This window comes from Panthera pardus, unplaced genomic scaffold (assembly GCF_024362965.1).
Source record: "Panthera pardus isolate Hobbes unplaced genomic scaffold, ASM2436296v1 HiC_scaffold_24, whole genome shotgun sequence".
NCBI classification, from domain to species: domain Eukaryota; kingdom Metazoa; phylum Chordata; class Mammalia; order Carnivora; family Felidae; genus Panthera; species Panthera pardus.
The window spans coordinates 133,244,852-133,263,817 of NW_026526810.1; the positions used below are offsets into that span (position 1 = coordinate 133,244,852).

Genomic DNA, 18,966 nt, shown 5'->3' on the forward strand with positions numbered 1-18,966 from the left:
CAGCCCCCACCACCACCCCAGCTGCTGGACCCCCACCCCCAGCTCGGGGCCTCTGTCCCACGGTGCCCTGCAGCCACTCAGGGGTTCCCGAGTTACCAAGCAATGCCTGTCCAGGCCAGCTGTGGCCAGGTGTCTCCAGCCAGCCCACCCCCCAGGATACAAACACACACACACACACACACACACGCACACACACATGCCCTACTCTGATGCCTGGTGCTGGAGCCTCACGCTCCAGCAGGACGTCTGCTCTGGGGCCCTGCACGCCGAGCTCAAATTCCTGAATCTTCGCCCATCCGCTTGTCCTCCTGACCCCCCGTCCGGGCTGCTCTGTGCTCAGTGCTGGGCGACCCCAAGGGCAGACCGGGCACGTGCCCGGGGCTCTGGGGACACACACAAAGCTCAACCTCAGAAGGATGATCAGAATTTCGCAATCAGAAAACCTAAATCCCACCCACTGTCCCTACAAGGTCTGTGTCAATATGCAAAATGTAGGTCACAAGGGGTGAGGGGGCTCCTCCCACGCACAGAGCTGAGATCTCTGAACAAGCTGAGCTGTGTATCCACAGTGGCTCAGCGACGAGAAAGCTGACGACAAAGTTTTCCCAGCTCCATTCTGCCATAATCCCTTTCTCTTCTTTTCTGACCCTTCCTTTCTGCGTCCTCCTTCCTGTCTGTCTCCTTCTCTCCCCTCTCTTTCCCTCTGAGCTACGCATAATCATCTCCAACCCCAAAGCACTTCACATTTGGTGAAAAGCACTTCAGTTTCGAAGTGATTAGAGGTTGAAGATCCGACGTTTAAAATTTAAATTAAACCAATTAAAATTACAGGGCCACTTCACGTGTTTTAAGCAAATAATTATTTTTTACAAACAGATCTCAGAGGCTGGGCCCAGCCAGGTACTGAACAGGCGTGACAAGGTGCCAATACCTGACCTCCAGGGCCAAGGGGCCTGACTCCACTCGGGTGGCTCAAAGAAGCTCCCCCATATTCTGGAAGAAGACAGCCCCCAGCCTCCAGCAGCACTCCTTCCCGCTCCTGGAACCAGTCAGGACCCTAGACTTTCCCTTCAAGGTTCCCCAAAGAGTGGCACTTCCCGCACATGGAGGTGGCCGTCACTCACAGGAGGAAGCAGAGATTCTCTGTCAGTTCCCCGTGATCCACGCCCAGTGACACACCCACTGCCCTCCCCTGAGCCCCAGCAGAGGGGAAGTGGACCTCAGGGCCACCAAAACGCAAAGGGGATCTCAGGTTTATCCAGCACGTTTCGTGTGTGGACGCAAGAATGAATCGGCAACGTGCCTGCCCTTGACGAGCTCAGCCCAACAGAGGCGTAAAACTATAAATTTCAGAAGGGGGTTGTCAATAATACAGAAAATCGCAGGAGGTGCTGGAATAGAACAGAGATGGGAGTGATTGACTTCTGGGGTCCTCTGGGTCGGCCTCACGGAGAAAGGGCTACGGAAGCTGGGGTCGGCGGGATGAAGGGGAGTTTTCAGGCGGACAAAGATCACGCATTCAGGAGACGAACACTGCTCGAGGCCCACGGCCTCGTGTTCCTGCTGCAGAACGATGAACTAGGATGAGACACTCAAGTTATCTTCTCTTACCAAGTGGGAAATTCAGTCTCAAAGGTTTGAAGCTCCTATCTGGGCTGGAAAGTTCTAAGCTCGAGTCCAGGGCTAATTCCCAAGGCCCAAGTACGTTTCTTTTCCCTCTTGGTTGCCCTCGGAGGCCAGAGATCTGTGTTTCGTGTCTTTTGTTCCCTCTTCTTCTCTACTCCTGGCCAAACTGCAGCCTGGGATCAAAACCAACAAACCAAGCAGCGGGCCTGCCCCTGCCCCCCTGGGGGGGTGGGGGGGGGGGGGTGCTGCCTCCTGCCACCCCACACCCACACCCAGCACGGGGGAGGGCAGCCGGTTGCCGGGCCTGGGAGGCAGCTGGAACAGAGATCGAGGGAAAATAGTTCACGGTCTGTGTGGCAAGGGGAGACGGGCCGCCCAGCTGTGGCCAGGAGAGCCAGGAGGCCAAGCCCAGCCCAGACATTTCAAAAACAAACCTGGATCCAGCTTTCCATCCCCCCGGGGCGGGCCCCACCCTCCAGGAGGAAGGTAACTCCAGCCGCCCAGGTTCCTTTCTTTGGGAATCCTTGGTTTGTAGTTTCCTTTTTCCTAATTAGGTTTCGGAGGCCAGAATCTAGGCAGCTTCCGTACTCAGCCAGGTTGGACGTGTGCTGCCGTGTTGACTTAAAAATTCTCCCCAAAAAGGGATAGTGGGTGGGGGGCGGGGGGCGGGTGAAGCATTCGGTAAATAAGAATTCTCCCTGGGGCTGGGGGCAGGAGGGCTGGGGGCAATTATTCACAGGTACTAAGTTTCTATCAGGCAAGGTGAAGAACTTTTAGGGACAGCTAGCGGTGATCGATGATCGGTGACCATACAGGATGGTGAGAACAGATTATGTTACTGACTTGTGTACTTACGGGGACCGGTTAAAATGATAAATCTTATGTTATGGATATTTTTACCACAACAATTGGGGCCTGCGATGTCTTGTAAATGGATGAGACATAAAGACAGATAACAAAAAAAGAAGAAGAAAGACACTTAATCTTCAGTGATAATTATTTTGCCAGTGGGGACAGAGGGGGAAACACTTCCATGCTTTGGAAAGTTATTGGTTCATTGGCCCAAGGGGGACTGGAAGCAAGAAGCTATTTGGACAGTCGGGGGGGGGCAGTGAGACAGAGACACCTCTGGAACATCTTCACCCTCTGGGGACACGCCTTAAAGGTGGAGATCAGCGGAATTGTTTCTTTTCTTTCAAGGAGCAGACTGATATCTGTGTCCAGGGGGCAGGACCTCAGCTCTTGGGCCCCTCCTTAGGACCGGGTCCTGGGCACAGACCAAAGCGGAGGTTGAAGAAGGTGGCACTTTGTATACAGTGGTGCAGGTTAGTGGAGCGTGCACAGCCGCCCCAACGGGAAGCCCTTCATTCCGATCCCAACAGCTCTGTGGTCTGACCTTGCCAGGGTCCCTTTGTCTCCCTGGTCCTCAGCACCCTCTCGTTGTGCATGTGGCCAAGATCCTTGAGTGGAAGGAGCTAGCGTGTGTGTGTGTGTGTGTGTGTGTGTGTGTGTGCGCGCGCCTGGAGCACAGTAGGGCTTCGACAAGGGCTTCGTCTCTCTCACTGTTGCTCCCAAGAAGAGCCCTGTGCCCGACCGAGGCACCATTTATTCTTGGGGACCAAGAGGGACCCTCACCGAAGTCAATGCTGGCAGGAGTCACTGGCAGGGTAGAAGCCTAGCTCTCTCCATCCAATGAGCTGTGTGATTCTGTATCCAGGACGGGGTGCAGACAGGAGGAGAGGGGGGATGTGAAATCCAGAGCAAACCACTGCTAAAAAAAAAAAAAAAGAAAAAGAAAAAAGGAAGAAGTAAAAATAAAATAAAATATATATATTTTTAATTTTAATCAAAAAAAGAGCAAGCCACCGCAGCGGGGCCCCACACCCCCCGGCAGTGAAGGGTTGGTTCAGCTTCCTGGAGTCAAAAGCTGCGGGTCAGGCTACAGCAGTTTGGAGGCCTGGGCTCTAGAATGAGTGAGAGGGGAGCTCGAGCGGCAGGCCAGCTGGCTTTTCTCCCGCAGTTTCTTCTTCCCTGCATGTAAGAACCATAAGCTCAGGAGGATAGCCGTCTGTCCCGCCCAGTTCAGGGTATAGAGAGTCAGGGGTCACATTAGCAGAAAGACTCCCCTCCTACCCACACCCCAAACAAGCTAGCTCTTTCTCAGCCAAGAGCACTTCCCTTGCTTAAACAGAGAGGACAGGGACCGTTTTAGAAACCCACCCCGGGGCCTTCTCAGTCATTGCTACCCACTGCCCTTCTGCACGGTACCCACGAGGAGCCTTTGACTGAGAGAGTCCTGAGATAGGCTATCCCTTGCAAAGTGTTCCTCAATCTCAGGTAGTTTAGGAGTATTTTTATCCGTGGCGTCTTATGGGACTTACAGGATTCAAGTTCTAGGGACGTATTTTGGGAAGGGTGGCCTTCCTTTTTCCTAACTACTGCTAAATCTGGCTCAATGCTTGTTGTCTAAGTGCTTCCCAGTGACACGAGCAGCCTTCACTGGAGTTCTTGGAGCCTCGGTTTTAACATCCATAAAATGGGGTATCGTGCGTAGCATCCACATAGGCCATTGCTTCTGGAATAGAGGAAAATACTCTCAGAACACACAGGCCTGGGTTGCCTACAGCTCCCTGGGAAATAACAAAGCACCGCCTTTTTTTTTTTTTACTCACCACATGTTGGTTTTACTTATTTATGCACACATTCAACAAACATTTACTACCTGACAGACCGAGGAAGGTGTAATTACCCCCTTTGTGTTGTCGCTGCTGTTTGGTTTGGGATGAGGGTGGACCTGAACCTGCCTGGTAGCCCACAGCCATCCATTCCAGGGCCAGGATCAGAACCCTGGTCCGTCTGAACCCAAGCACAGTAGTTCTCCACCGCCCAAGCTGGCACGGGCTCCTGCCCCTGGCCGTGCAGGTGCCAGGAGGCATACAGCAAGGGAGAAATCAAAGGTCCCTCTCCAAGGAGGTCACAGCTCCACAGAGACGTAGAAGTCTCTGTGGGAGCCTGGGAAGGACCCAGGCAGGTGGACAGACAGGTTTGGAAAGCTCAGAAGCAAAGGGGCTCCTTCAGAGACAAAAAAAAAAAAAAAAAACCCACGTGAGTAAGGAAGGTTGACCGGGCAGGACCACGTGGGGAGGTGGGAGAGGTGAAGGAGGTGTGGGAGGACCACACCATGCGGATCAAGGGACGGGGCTGGCCACTGCGGGCACCAGGCTTCGTGGGTTTCTGATTCTGGTTGTTGGATGTCCCGGGGGTGCAGAACGCTCATCTGAATGCCGTGTAGAGAGCCATCACACAATGCCGGTAGGAATGTAAAATGGTGCAGCCACTTTGGAAAACAGTCCGGCGCTTCCTCAAACGATTGAAGAGAGACCATACGATCCAGCCATTCTACTTCCAGGTATCGACCCAGGAGAAATGAAACACACGTCCACTAAAACATGAGCAAGAATGTGAAGAGAAGCATGATTCAGGGGCACCTGGTTGAGCGTCCGGCTTCAGCTCAGGTCATGATCTCATAGTTCGTGAGTTCAAGCCCTGCATCGGGCTGTGTGCTGACAGCATGGAGCCTGGAGCCTGCTTCAGATTCTGTGTCTCCTTCTCTCTCTGCCCCTCCCCTGCTCATTCTCTCTCTCTCTCTCTCCCTCTCTCTCTCTCTCTCTCTGTCTCAAAAACAAATAAACAATGAAAAAGAAATGTTAAAGGGAAGCATTATTTATAAGAGTCAAAAAGTGGAAATAACCCAAATGCCCATCTGTCTATGCCTCACGGATGAATAAAATGCAGTCTGTCCGTTCAGTGAAGTATTATTTAGCCATACAAAGGAATTAAGTATTGATCCATGCCACTGCATCGACAGACTTTGAAAACATGATGTGGAGTGGAAGAAGCCAACCACAAAAGACCACATGTATGATTCCATTTATATGAAAAAGTCCAGAATAAGGAAATCTATAAAGACAGAAAGTAGACGGGTGGTTTACTGGGCCGGACAAGAGGTGGATGGGAGCCAGTGATATTGAGTGATGAAATGTTCTAAAATTCATGGTGGTGGTGGTTGTACATACTTGTGAATACACTAAAAGCCATTAAGTTCTAAACTTTACATGGACTCATTGCATGGCATGTGAATTAGACCTCAACAAAGCTGTTTAAAAAGAACTTACAGAGCAACCTAATACTTCATGCATTAGCTTAGTTACACTTGACCTCGCCAAGAGGAGGTTTACTTTATCTCCCGCTTCACAAATGAGGAAAAAGAAGGTTCAGAGAGGTTAAGTGACTTGACCAAAGTCAGAGCTAGTGAACAGTCCTTCCAGTCCCGCCCATGCTCCGAAGTCCCGGCTTCTCCCAGGACTGTCACTGCAGCGTCACGGGGCTGTCAGGCCCAGCTGGCTTCCCCACCCACTGGAGGCCAAGGCTGGCGGTGCTTTTCTGCAGGCCCCCAGAACCAGTCGGTCCTCAGCCTACCTGGAGGCTCCACTCTCTGGCTATTCACCAACGCCCCCCCAACCCCACCCCATCAGTGTTTCCCACTGTGGGCAACGTGGCCAGGGCAAGCTTTGCTTCTAGCCCAATCTTTATCTTCAAAGACGATTTCGGCTCCAAATATTTATGGCAAAATACAAGAGAGCACCTTCCTTCACTGGGGCCTGTGTTTGAAGTCATTTTCCCAGCGCACATGTATTTGATAGTCAAATCTCTCCAAGGGCACATGGAGATCTGGTGGCTGCTGGTGCCCCACGTTGGCGCCCACCCCCCTCCCCCCAGAGTTAGCCAAGAGCCCCAGCAACATTCACGGGGGTAGCACGTCCGGAGGCTTCTAAGGATGCCACGCCCAGTGTACTCAGGTTCTGACTGTGTCTGCTGGGTCCATCGGCACTCTGCCAAAGGGTCCTAGGCAAGGTGTCCTCTCCGTGGTAGACACTCATCATTGGGTGAGACACAGAGCCGGGGACGGCCATTGGAAATCTAACAGCGCCATCATCTCCCCTTGCTAAAGCCATTCCCTTAACTGGAAAGTGGGGACAATAACAGTAACTTTAGGATTTTACAAGATTATTTTGTAAAGGGCTTAGAGCTTAGGATAGCACACGGTAAGAACTCAAGAAATGTTAACTAGGATTATTTTCTCCTCTACCCTCCTTCTCCTGCTCCTCCTCCCCTTCTTATTTTTTTTTTCCATTATTAAACACAGAATTCTGCAAATCAAAATACCTGCACAGTATACTACATCCCCAGTCATCCACATAAGGATCTCTGTTCCTCAGAGGACACTGCAGCTTAGGTATCCTTAACACCCTCATTAGAGAGAGAAAATTAAGGCTCAGAGAAGGACAGTCGATTGCCCAAGGTCACACAGCTCAACACAGGTTGGCTGATTTGGAAGCCTAAGCTCATTTGCTATGGCCCTACTGTCTCCTTCTCCCCAAATGCAACCACAGTAAGTCTGACTTAAAAGTAACCACGGTGCACAAAGGATCGATCGTTCGTCTAGTCTGGGAGCACGTTTAAGTTGTGAACTGCCGATGAAGGTTTGGGGGACGCTAAAATCAGGACTGTCAGCACATTCCTGTGGTGGGGGAAGTCAGCCCCCGCGCATGACACAGCTAAGCACGGCCCCACCCTGCTCCCCACCCACCCCACCTCATCAAGGTGGCCAGGCCAGGTCAGGCGGAGCCAGGCCGGCCTCAGAGGCCCCTGGCAGGAGCATCCAACCCCAAAGGATTCTTCAGGCGAGGTGGCCTCGGTCCAAGGAATTGACCAAGGGCCCCACCCCAGCCTGTGCTCGTTCAAGATTGCATTTTTGAGGACTGGTCAGGACAAGGCTGGGGAAGTGGTGCCAGGTTGCCTTGGGCTTTCGGCACGCAATGGAAAGAAAGCTCTCAGGCCCTGGAGGGCAGGGGTGGGACCTCTCGTGTATGGAGAAGATTCCCAGCACCAAGCCAGGCGGTGAGCTCTACAGGTGTGCTGTTCAGGCAGGAAGCCAGCCCGTCCTTCTACCAGGGCCAAGCCCTGAGGACAAAGGCTCCAAAGGGGACAGGAGAAAATCCCAGAACAGAGGTACAATCACGCAATTTGGAGTCAGCAAGACCTCGCTTTAAGTTTGCCTCTACCGCACGGCAACTCTGTTAGCCACCTGACCCCTGAGACCCAGCCCCTTCCTCAGGAGGAAGGGGTCAGTGACGATCACCCACCTCCCACCCACCCCTCGGCTTGTTCTGGGGAAAGGAGACCATGCACTGATTCGACATTCTGTCCTCGCAGCTTTGCCACGGGCTGGGGACATGCCACCAGACGCTGGGATGAAGCACTTAACTCAGGCATTTCATACTTGATTTACAAACCACCCACTCTGCCAGGCTCACTTTCCCCGCAGCCTAAAATTCACCTGCTCACCCCTTCACTCACTTAGCAAGTTGCTCATTCTCTCGATTTCCAGCATCCAATGAAATGCCCAAGCACGGCATGACTGTCACTCCCCCTAGACCCCACTCAGTGACTCACTCGTGCATTTATTCATTTACCCATTCATTCAACAGACATGTTAAATGCCCAAGCGTTTTAGGCAAAAGCATCTCTCAACCTGGAATTTCCTTATGAATGAATGAATCCCAAGCTAAGGGGAAATCACAACTACGGTTCTTCCTACATATATCTCGGCAAATGACGCAGTGCTGTGCTGAGGTGGGTGAATTCCGAGCTCGTAAATTCTGGCTTTAAGAGATCCCGTTATACCCAACCTTCCGCTATGATTCTGCCTCTTGACACAGTGGCCCTGGATTGCCACCTTCTCTCCCCAAACAGAGACTCGCGTAAGAAATTCCACTTGAACTGGAAACCGGCATCAGGATTTCCCTTTTACAGGGATAGCTGTGATATGGGCACGCAGAGGGCCATCGCTCCCCCCAAAAGAGTGTTTCCCCAAAGTAACTTAATGGTTGCAACGAGCGGAAGGAAACCAGATCCTCGTGTCTTAAAAAAGTGTTTAAATCATCATAATAATCCCATTCACCACCTGTATCTGAGTCAGCACACCCACTTTTAAAGTCAGAATGCTGTGGGCCTGAAGGCCCAAGCATCCAATTCTATAAACACAGACAGAAGCTGCAAAGCCAAAAGGCCAGACCATCCCAATCTGTCACCCTTTCCATGCTGACAAATTCTGCACTCCCCCTTGGACGGATACGCCCGGAGGCTTGAGGTCCTGTCTGAGAGCGGGATCCTCACCAGGCGACCTGGGGCCCCACGCTCCCACTCACCCGCTCCCCCCACCGCTCAGCCAGCCCCTCCCTACCTGCTGTCTCCTTTGGGCAGACCAGGTGTGCTCCCTGACAGATTGCCCAAGGGGCCCCTCCGTCCTGGAGGCAGATGAATCCGGGTGGCGGGAAGCACCCACCGGGTCTTTGACAGACGGCAGGCACGTCAAAACTGGAAATGAGCCTGTCTTGGGGGGACGTGTGTTTTAGTCGAGTGCAGGTCAGTTTCTTTCCTGACCACACCCTGCTCCCCCACCCCCTCGGCTGCCTCACCCCGGTTCCTACCTCCTCAGGGCCGGGCGCGTGAACGAGAACCACGTTTTAGCCAAAGGGCAAGAGAAAAGAACCAGGTTTCCTCCCATTTTAGAAGATTTCTCTGTGATCTGAAGACGAAATCAGAAGGGGGCCATGTCTCCAACTAGCTTCTTGTAATTCAGAAAGACAGTTGCAAGTTATTTAAAAGGAGACACAGAATCTTTAATAAATGTAATCCACATCTGATTACAAGGGAAGAAAGTGCTCTCTCTATATCTCCTCTCTTTCTCTTCTCTCTCTCTCTCTCTCTCTCTCTCTCTCTCTCTCTCTCTCTCACACCTTACAGGGCTGGAATATTGCAGTAACTATTCCATCTGATTTTTTTTAAAATAAGATTTACTAAAGGTCAATGTATCTCCTGGCCACATAAGCAGCAACATTCAAATTTCCCCAAGCCCAAGAATAAAAAGATGCTGTCATTAAAAATGAAAGCGTAAGGACATCTCTCGAGCCCATGGGGGATTTTAGAAAGAGGAGACATTTCGTTATCAACACGCAATCATGAGATTTTTAAGCGGTGTCTCTAATCTGCTTCCCCCTCCCACCCCCCCAACCCATCCGCCCCCTCCTCCCTTCATACCCCCCCCCCTTCACAGCAAGGTCTTTTTATCCTTCCAATTTTGCATCTAAAGATGAGGTGAATACCATTAGCTCAATTCAACCTCAAGTGTAGTCAGATGGGCCTGTGATTTCTGAAAAGCGCTCGCTAAGGTCACATTAAAATGTATAAGAGCATTTCGATTCCTGAGAAGGGGGCTTATTATCCACCCGTGGTGTAAAAGAGGAATGTCAGTGGCCGCAGACTTGGGTGAAAACAAAAGAGATACCAGGATTTCAGTCTTTTGTGAGCAAGCTTCTCTGGTTTCTTTTCACGGTCGTCCCGGCTCACCAGCCCAACAGATAGCTCTGCAGACTGCAAAACTTAGGCCTCTTGCAAAAAAAAAAAAAAAAAAAAAAAGGAAAACAAGTTTAACTGGCTTCCCCTCTACCCGTTTTTATTTAACTCTTCCAGCTAGAGTCAGCCAAGTCATGGCTGTTAAGTTATAAATGCATATTTTCTTGAGAGGGAGAGTTTGGTCTGTCCTGTTCGTATGGCTTATTTTTTTGTTTTGTTTTGTGTTGTCTTGTTTTTTTGTCTGTCCCTTCAGTAGATGGGAGTCAGCATCCAGCTGGAAAAGCATGAATGTTGGGGTCAGACCTACCAGGGTAAGAAGCCCAGTTTTGCTGTCACAGGCAATGCGACCCTAGACAACCACCCATTCACTTATTCAAGGTTCATTTATTCAACAGATTATCTGTTGATCATCTACTACATGCCAATCATGGCTCTCAGTTTTAAGAATACACAGGAGTACCAGACACACTGATATTTGCACTCTTGGAGGGACAGGAGTTCTGCAAAGAAAGGTAAAGCAACAAGACAGGTGGAAATGCTAATAGGAAGTAAACAGAGTGTTCACAAAGAGGAAACTTGAAGAAGACCAATGATACACAGGGTAATTGAGGGATTTAAGATGAGTGGAAACTTCAGGCCAAGCCAGAAATTCGAAGGGCATCCCAGGTGCTGGGTACAGGAAATAAAAGGGTTTGTGTCATGGACATCTGTTATTTTGCCCACCAAACACCCAGTTCTCCCTACCATCAGCCATGCCCTACTTCCATGGCATACTCTTGGTCGGGGAGGTGATCAGCCAGGGTGCCTGACCTCATCCAGCCAAAGAAAGGGTACATGACCCAAGAGAGACTGTCAGAGCCTCACTCGGAGCTCACCTGCCACCTACCAAGTGGAGGAACATAAGGTAGAGAACAGTGGCAGCTGGCACACCCCTATGGTGGTGCTCTGATGAGAAGGCTATGTGGTTCTGCCTGTTCTATCTCTAGAATCTCTCTATTTCCTTCTTGTTTCCCATTCTGGTTCTTCAGCACTCCTTCAGATGCTGTGAGCCTCTTGGTCTTCCAATAAATGTTCTTTTTGCTCAAGTTAGTCAGAATTTGATATATGACTTGAAAACAAAGAACAATAACCAACATAAAAATCAATAACAGAGAGTGAATCTCCAGGAACCTGTCAGACACACATAGGGTATGCTGAAGCAACTATCCAGTCAAGAGGACTCAGATTTATATTCAGAGTGGGAACCTGGTAGCCAATGGCCCACAGAGGTGAAACAGCTGATTATAGTAATCAGCTTCAAGACTGTCAAAGAGAAGCCCCCAGACTGAAGGTCTACCATGAAACAGATTGGATTAGAACCAGAAGTGTTGGTCTGAACGCATAGTTTTCAATATCTATAGAGAGGTGTAACTATAGACATGAACATGTGTTTGAGTCTGTCCACTGAGTGGACCGGCAAACAGTGATACCCAGTAGCAATGAGCACACTTAGTGTCAGATCTTGGTTTCTAAATACCATTCTCCACTCAAAAGAACAAGAGGTCCTTAGAGATGTGTATGATTCCATGGGTGAGACAGTGAAAGGACAAGATATAGGTGTAACATCTTCTGCCAGAAAGTGACCAAGTGTTCAAGGCATGATGGGAACATGCAAGAACAGAGACCAACCAGAGATGGGAATATGCAAGAAACACACACTGACCAACTTTGAGGAATTTGAAAATCATCTTTATTCTGATTTAACTTATATCCAACAAAATGCACCTATTTTAATTATAGCTCAATGAGTTCTGACAAATATATGCATGTATTTTAATCAAGATACAGACCATTCCCACCCCAAAAATTCTGTCAAGTCCTTTCTTAATTCATCCCGCCCCACAAGAAATGACTGATCTGATTTGTGTCACCATAGATTAATTTTGCCTTTTCTAGAACTTCTTATAAGTGGAATCAAACAGTATGTGTTCTTTGGTGTCTGCCTTCTAACATAAGACTAACATAAAGTGTTTGGGATTCATCCATATTGCTGTGCATATCAGGAATTTGTTCGTTTCTAATGATGAGTAATTTCTAATTTATGAAAAATATAACTGGTTTATCCACTCACCTATTTATGAACATTTATGTTGTTTCCAGGTTCTAGATATTATGAATAAAGCTTGTTTGAATATTCATATGCAAGTCTTTGTGTGGATATATGTATTTATTTCTCTGAGGTAATATATAGGAATAAAATTCCTGGGTTATATGATAATGTACAATTTAACTTTATAATACATTTTTGCAGTTTTCCCAAAATGATTGTACCATTTCACATTCCCACCAACAAAGTATGAGAGTCTCAGCTGTTCCACATCTTCTCCACTATTAGTTATGTTTGACTTTTTCATTTAGCCATTCTAGTAAGCATATAGAGAAACCCCATGGTGATCTTAATTTTAATTTCCTATTGGCTAATGGTTTTGAGCATCTTTTCATGACCTTTTTAGCCATACATAGAACTTTTTTATATAGTGCCTGTTCAAATTTTTACACATATGTATTGGACTCTTTGTCTTACTGAGTTGTAAGAATCATTCTGGATACAAGTTATTTGCCAAACACACATGTTGCAAAGACTGCCATAAGTAGCATGCTTTCCATTTTCTTTTTTTTTTTTTTTTTAATTTTTAACGTTTCTTTGTTTTTAAGAGAGAGAGATACAGTGTGGTGTGAGTGGGGGAGGGGCAGAGAGAGGGAGACACAAAATCCAAAGCAGGCTCCAGGCTCTGAGCCATCAGCACAGAGCCCAACGCAGGGCTTGAACTCACAAGCTGTGAGATCATGACCTGAGCAGAAGTTGGTCACTTAACCGACTAAGCCACCCAGGCACCCCAACATGCTTTCCATTTTCTTAATGGTATCTTTTGAAAATCAGAATGTTTTCATTTTCTTGGAGTTCATTTTATCACATTTTATTTTACCGTTTGTGCTGTTTGTGTTCTGAGCACCCACTACCAACTCCAAGGTCAGAAATAAATTGTCCTGTTTTTTTCAGAAGTTCTATAATTTCAGACTTTGTGCTAAGGCACACGATCTATTTGAGGTTCATTCTTGTGAACGTTGTGAGATGGAGTCAAGCTTTATTTTTTCCATGTGGCTAGTCTGTTGTTCTAGGATCGTTTGCTGAACAGATTATCTTCCCATGAAATTACCTTTGCCCCCTGATTAAAAATCAATTAATCATGTAGGGGCGCCTGGGTGGCGCAGTCGGTTAAGCGTCCGACTTCAGCCAGGTCACGATCTCGCGGTCCGTGAGTTCGAGCCCCGCGTCAGGCTCCGGGCTGATGGCTCGGAGCCTGGAGCCTGTTTCCGATTCTGTGTCTCCCTCTCTCTCTGCCCCTCCCCCGTTCATGCTCTGTCTCTCTCTGTCCCAAAAATAAATAAAAAACGTTGAAAAAAAAAAATTAAAAAAAAAAAATCAATTAATCATGTATCTATGATTGTGTTCCTTTAATCTATATTTCTCATCTTACACTGACTTGAATATTATATTTTTATAATATAAACGTTCAAATTAGGGGGGCACCTGGGTGGCTAAGTTGGTTAAGGGTCTGACTTTGGCTCAGGTCATGATCTCATAGTTGGTGAGTTCAAGCCCCACATCAGGCTCTGTGCTGGCAGCTCAGAGCCTGGAGCCCGCTTCAGATTCTGTGTCTCCCTCTCTCTCTCTGCTTCTCCCCCACTCAAGCTCTGTCTCTCTGTTTCTCTGTATCCCAATAATAACTAAACATTAAATGTTGAAATTAAGTAGTTTAGGCTGTCCAAATTTGCTCTACTTTTTAAAAGTTATTTTGGCTACACTAGGTCTTTTGTATTTCCATATAAACTTTATAATCAGTTTGTCAATTTCTTTCGGAAACCTGGTAAACTTACTAGAATTACGTTAAGTCTATAAATTCACTTAGGTAAAAATGATATTGTAGTATAATAAGAGGTACACTGGATCTCTGTTCCTGATTTGGCACAGAGCTCCTAAACCCTTGGAATTTCCTGAGTGATGGGAGTGTCTTTTAGTATTTATAACAAACTGCTTTTGATCACACCTGAGTTTATGCCAATGAGGAACTTGGGGTGGGCTCCCTTGCTAGCCTCAGGATGGAACTGGTCATCAGAAAAACTAAGTGATAACAGGGCTGGAACTTTCAGCCCCACCCACTGACCTCTGGAGGTGGGCAGAGGATGGAGATTGAGTTCCATTAAAAACTCTTAAATAAGATTTGGGGAGTTTTCTGGTTGGTGAAAACATCAATGCACTAGGAAGGCAGTGCACCTGGAGAGGGCATGGAAGCTCCTCCCCCATACTTTACCCTATGCATCTTTCCCATTTGACTGTTCCTGAGTTGTATCCTTTATAATAAACCAGTAAACATGAGTAAAGTGCTCCCCAGAGCTTTGTGGGCCATTCTAGCAAATTATCACAATTGGGAAGAAGTCAAGGGAACTCAGCCCAGCAGAAATGTAAGTAGCCTGGGAACCCCATTTGTGGCTGGCATCTGACTGGGGAGCATGAGACAGCACCTTTAACCTGTGGGGTCTGCACTAACTCCAGGGTTGGGTGTCATCACTGAATTGAATCTTTGAACACCTGGCTGGTGTCAGAGAATTGGAGAACTGCTGTGGGGAACCACCACACATTTAGTGTCAGAAGTGTTGGGGAGAAAACCTTTCAGGTATCTCCACAACACTTAGTTTTAGAACGTATCTCTCCATTATCTAATATACTTCTCCATATATTTAGGTCTCCTTCAGAAGTGTTTTGCAGTTTTCAGTCAGTACCACTTTTGTTAATTATTCCTGTTTCATGTTGACAATTATTCTTATTAGTATACAAGAAAACAATAGATTTTTGCATACTGACCTTATATCAAGCAACCTTGCAAAATTGTTTACCTTGTAGCATTTTTTTTTTGCAGATGCGTTAGGATTTCCTACACCCATAATTATATCACCTGCAAGTAAAGATGGCTTATTTCTTTCTCTGCCATCTTTATGCCTTTTATCTTGCTTTCTTACCTTATTGCACTAGCTAGTATCTCTAGCCAGTGAAAAGAAATTGTGAGAATGGGCATCTTTGCTTTTTCCCGATCTTAGAGGAAAAGCATTTAGTCTTTTACTATTAAATGATGTAAGCTGAATGTTTTTCATAGATGCTTTTTATCATGTTAAGAATGTTTCCTTCTGTTCTGGGTTTTCTGATAGTTTTTATAATCTATACTTGGAAAATATTGTCAAATTATTTTTGTGCATCTATTGAGATAATCATATGAGCTTCCTCCTTTTTACAGCTAAGACTGTGATTTACATTGATTGTGTTTTGATTGCCAAACCAAACTTGCATATTAACTGTATCTGGTGATTATTTCTGGATTTGACTCGATAATATGTTGTTAAGGATTTTTCCCCCTCAATACTTGTAAGGTAAATTAGTCTGTGTTTTTTTCATACTGTCTTTGTATCATGGCATCACAACATCAGTTAAGAAATGTCAACTTTTCCTCTATTTTCTGAAAAACTTAATATAATATTGGTATTATTATTTCTCCATCAGATGTTTGGTAGAATTTACCAGTCAAACCATCTGGGCATGAAGTTCTACTGTGGGAAGGTCTTAATTATTAATTCAATTTTAATAGACATAGGATTATTAACATTTTCTATTTTCTCTTGTGTCTATTTTGATAAGTTGTGTCCATTTGATCTAAGTTAATGAAATTACTGACATAATAATTTTCGTGAGTTCCTTAGTACACTTTTAATGTCTGAAGAATCTGTAATGATACTCCCTATTTTATTCCTGATTCTAGTAAACATTCATAGAATCTTACTTGATCAATCAATCCAGAGATTTATCAAACTATCAAATTCCGTGAAGAATAAACTTTGGATTTCATCAATTTCTTCATTGTTTTTTCATTCGCTATCTTGTTGATTGTTGCCCTTATGTTTTTATTTCCCCATTTCTACTTATTTTAGGTTTTAATTGCCATTCCTTTCCTAATCATTAAAGATGGAACCTTAGATCACTTATTTAAAAACTTTCCTATTTTCTAATATATGCGTTTAAGATAAACATTTTCCTCTGAAAAACATGAACATCACAGATTTTAATATGTTTAGTTTTATTTTATTTCTATGCAAAATCATGTCTAATTTCCTTTACAATTCTTCTTTGATCCATGGATTATTTAAAAGTATGTTGTTTAATTTCCAAATATTTGGAGATTTTCCAGATTTATTTTTATAATTGCTTTCTCATTTAGTGTCATTGTGGCCAGAGAATATACTCTTTAGAGTTATACAGACTTATTTTATGGCCCAGCACATGGGTCATCATGATGAGTGAGCCACTTAAAACAAACAAACAAAAAAAGCATATTTTCTTTTCTCCAGTTGTGTGAAATAGTCTGTAAGTGTCATTTAGGTCAGGTAGGTTGATGGTGCTGTTCAAGTTTTTGGCTTTTTTTGGTTTTTTTGTTTGTGTGTGTGTGGTTTTGGGGTGTGTGTGTTGTGTTGTGTTTTGCTTTGCTTTGTTTTTTGCTTACTGATCTATTTTCTATTCTATCAACTACTGAGAGAAGAGTGTTGAAACTCTTCAACAAAAGTTAAAGATGTGTCTATTTCTCATTTGGAGTCTGTCCATTTTTCCTTCATGTACTTGGAAGCTCTATCATTAGATCCACACACATTTTTTTTTAATGTTTATTTATTTTGAGGGAGGAGGCAGAGAAAGAGGGAGAGAGAATCCCAATCAGGCTCCATGCTGTCAGCATAGAGACTGACAGGGCTTGATCCCACAAACCGTGAGATCACAACCCAATCCAAAATTAAGAGTCTGACACTTAACCAACTGAGCGACCCAGGAGCTCCTAGACCCATTCACATTCAAAATTGTTATATCTTTTTGATAAATCAGCATTTATAATTTACAAATGTCTCTCCTATCTTTGGTAATATATCTTTTCTTGACATCTAGTTTGATACTAACATATCTCCAACAGCTCTCTTGCTGTTGCAGCCACACATTTCATTTCTATATACGAGTCCCACAATATATTGTTATTTTTACTTAAATAATTATCTTTTCTTAAAAATGTAAATGAGAAGGATGCCTGGGTGGCTCAGTCAGTTAAGTATCCGACTTCAGTTCAGATCAGGATCCTGCGGTTCATGAGTTTGAGCCCCGTGTCAGGCTCTCTGCTGACAGCTCAGAGCCTGGAGCCTGCTTCAGCCTGAAAAACATGGTTTAATATTTATTGTAGTTAGTACAGATCTCCTGGTAACAATATTTCTTGGCTTTTGTCTGTTTATTTCACCTTCACTTTTGAAGGATACTTTTGCTGGATATAAAATTCTAGGTGGCCAGGATTTTGTGGGTTTTTTTCTTTTAACACTTTAAAGATGTCATTATAGGGGTGCCTGGCTGGCTCAGTCAGTAGAGCATGCAACTCTTGACCTCAGGGTTCTGAGTTCAAGCCCCACACTGGGCATGGAGCCTACTTTAAAAACAAGAAAAAATATAATTATAGTATCATCTGGATTATACTATTTCTGAAAGAAGCTAGAGGCCATTTTGTTAACGTCTGTTGGTCTATATGTTATATGTCTTTTATCTCTGGAGGCTTTTAGGATTTTTCTCTTGTCACTGGTTTTAAGAAATTTGATTATAACATGACTTGATGTATTTGTTTGTTTGTTTGTTTTTATCTTGCTTGGGATTCACTGAGATTTTTTTGAGAAATTTGATTATAACATGATTTGATGCTTTTTTTTAACCTTGCTTGGGATTCACTGAGATTTATTGATATGTGGTTTCATGTTTTTCACCAAATTTGGGAAAAGTTTTATTCTTACTTCTACAAATATTTTTTTTCTGCCCCATTGCCTCCCTCTTCTCTATCTTGAACTACAATTGTACAGATATTAGACTGTGTACTATTGTGTCATGGGTCACTGACACTGTTCATTTGTTTCAGCCTTTTACTTTTTGTTCTTCATTTTGGATTGTTCATATGACTCTGTCTTCAATCTTTTCTTCTGCAGCTTCTGATATACTTTTAATGTAATTTTTAATACGTAAATTGTACTTTTGAGCTCTAGAATATCCACTTGTTTCTTTTTTTTATCATTTCTATTTCTCTTCTCATGATGTTGATGCTTCCTTCAAATTCTTGAGCATATTTGTAAGAGCTCCTGTATAGTCCTTGCCTCATAATTCCATTATCTATATAATTTTTAGTCTGACTCTATTAATTTTCTTTCTCCAGGTTATGGGCCACATTTTTCTTGCTTTTTACACCTGCCTTGTCATTTTAAACCAGATTCAGCATATCACGATTGTTACATTGTAGTGTGGGTGGATTTTGCTTTCTTTTATCAAAGAGTGTTGAGTTTTGTTCTGGCAGGCAAATAATTCACTTACAAATGAGCATTACTGTCTAGAAACTTGTTAGAAAAACTTGTTAGAGTCAGTCTAGAGTTGATTTAGTGCTATGGCTCATGTAGCTCTATTCTTAAGGCATGGCCATTCTGGAATTGCTAGTGAATTCTCCCAGTATTGAAAAAGTCCCTCCACTCTGGTTGGTTGTGAGGTGAATGATTCACAGCTCTGTATGAGTTCTGGTAGTGTTCTAGTTTACTACTCTGCAGTAATTGTTTTTTCTCCCATGGAGACTAGAGTCTCCGTGGAAACTTTGCCCAGCTTCATTGTCTCACCCTGTGAATATGTAGATCAGCATTGAATCAAAGACTTATGAAACTTCTGAAGATTTCTGGAGATTGTTCTTTGTGCAGCTATCTTTTCTCTTGTACTCTGCTCCA

At 45.1% G+C, this 18,966-nt stretch overlaps 1 long non-coding RNA gene across 1 annotated transcript; it reads right to left on the bottom strand.

Annotated features, from left to right (window-relative positions):
- Positions 1–837: 837 nt before the first annotated feature.
- LOC109274538 (uncharacterized) lies at positions 838–9,119 on the bottom strand. Its single transcript, XR_002083662.2, has 2 exons — positions 8,933–9,119; positions 838–3,397 (listed from the first exon to the last, which is right to left on the bottom strand). It is a non-coding gene; the product is annotated as an uncharacterized LOC109274538 (long non-coding RNA).
- Between the last annotated feature and the right edge of the window lie 9,847 nt (positions 9,120–18,966).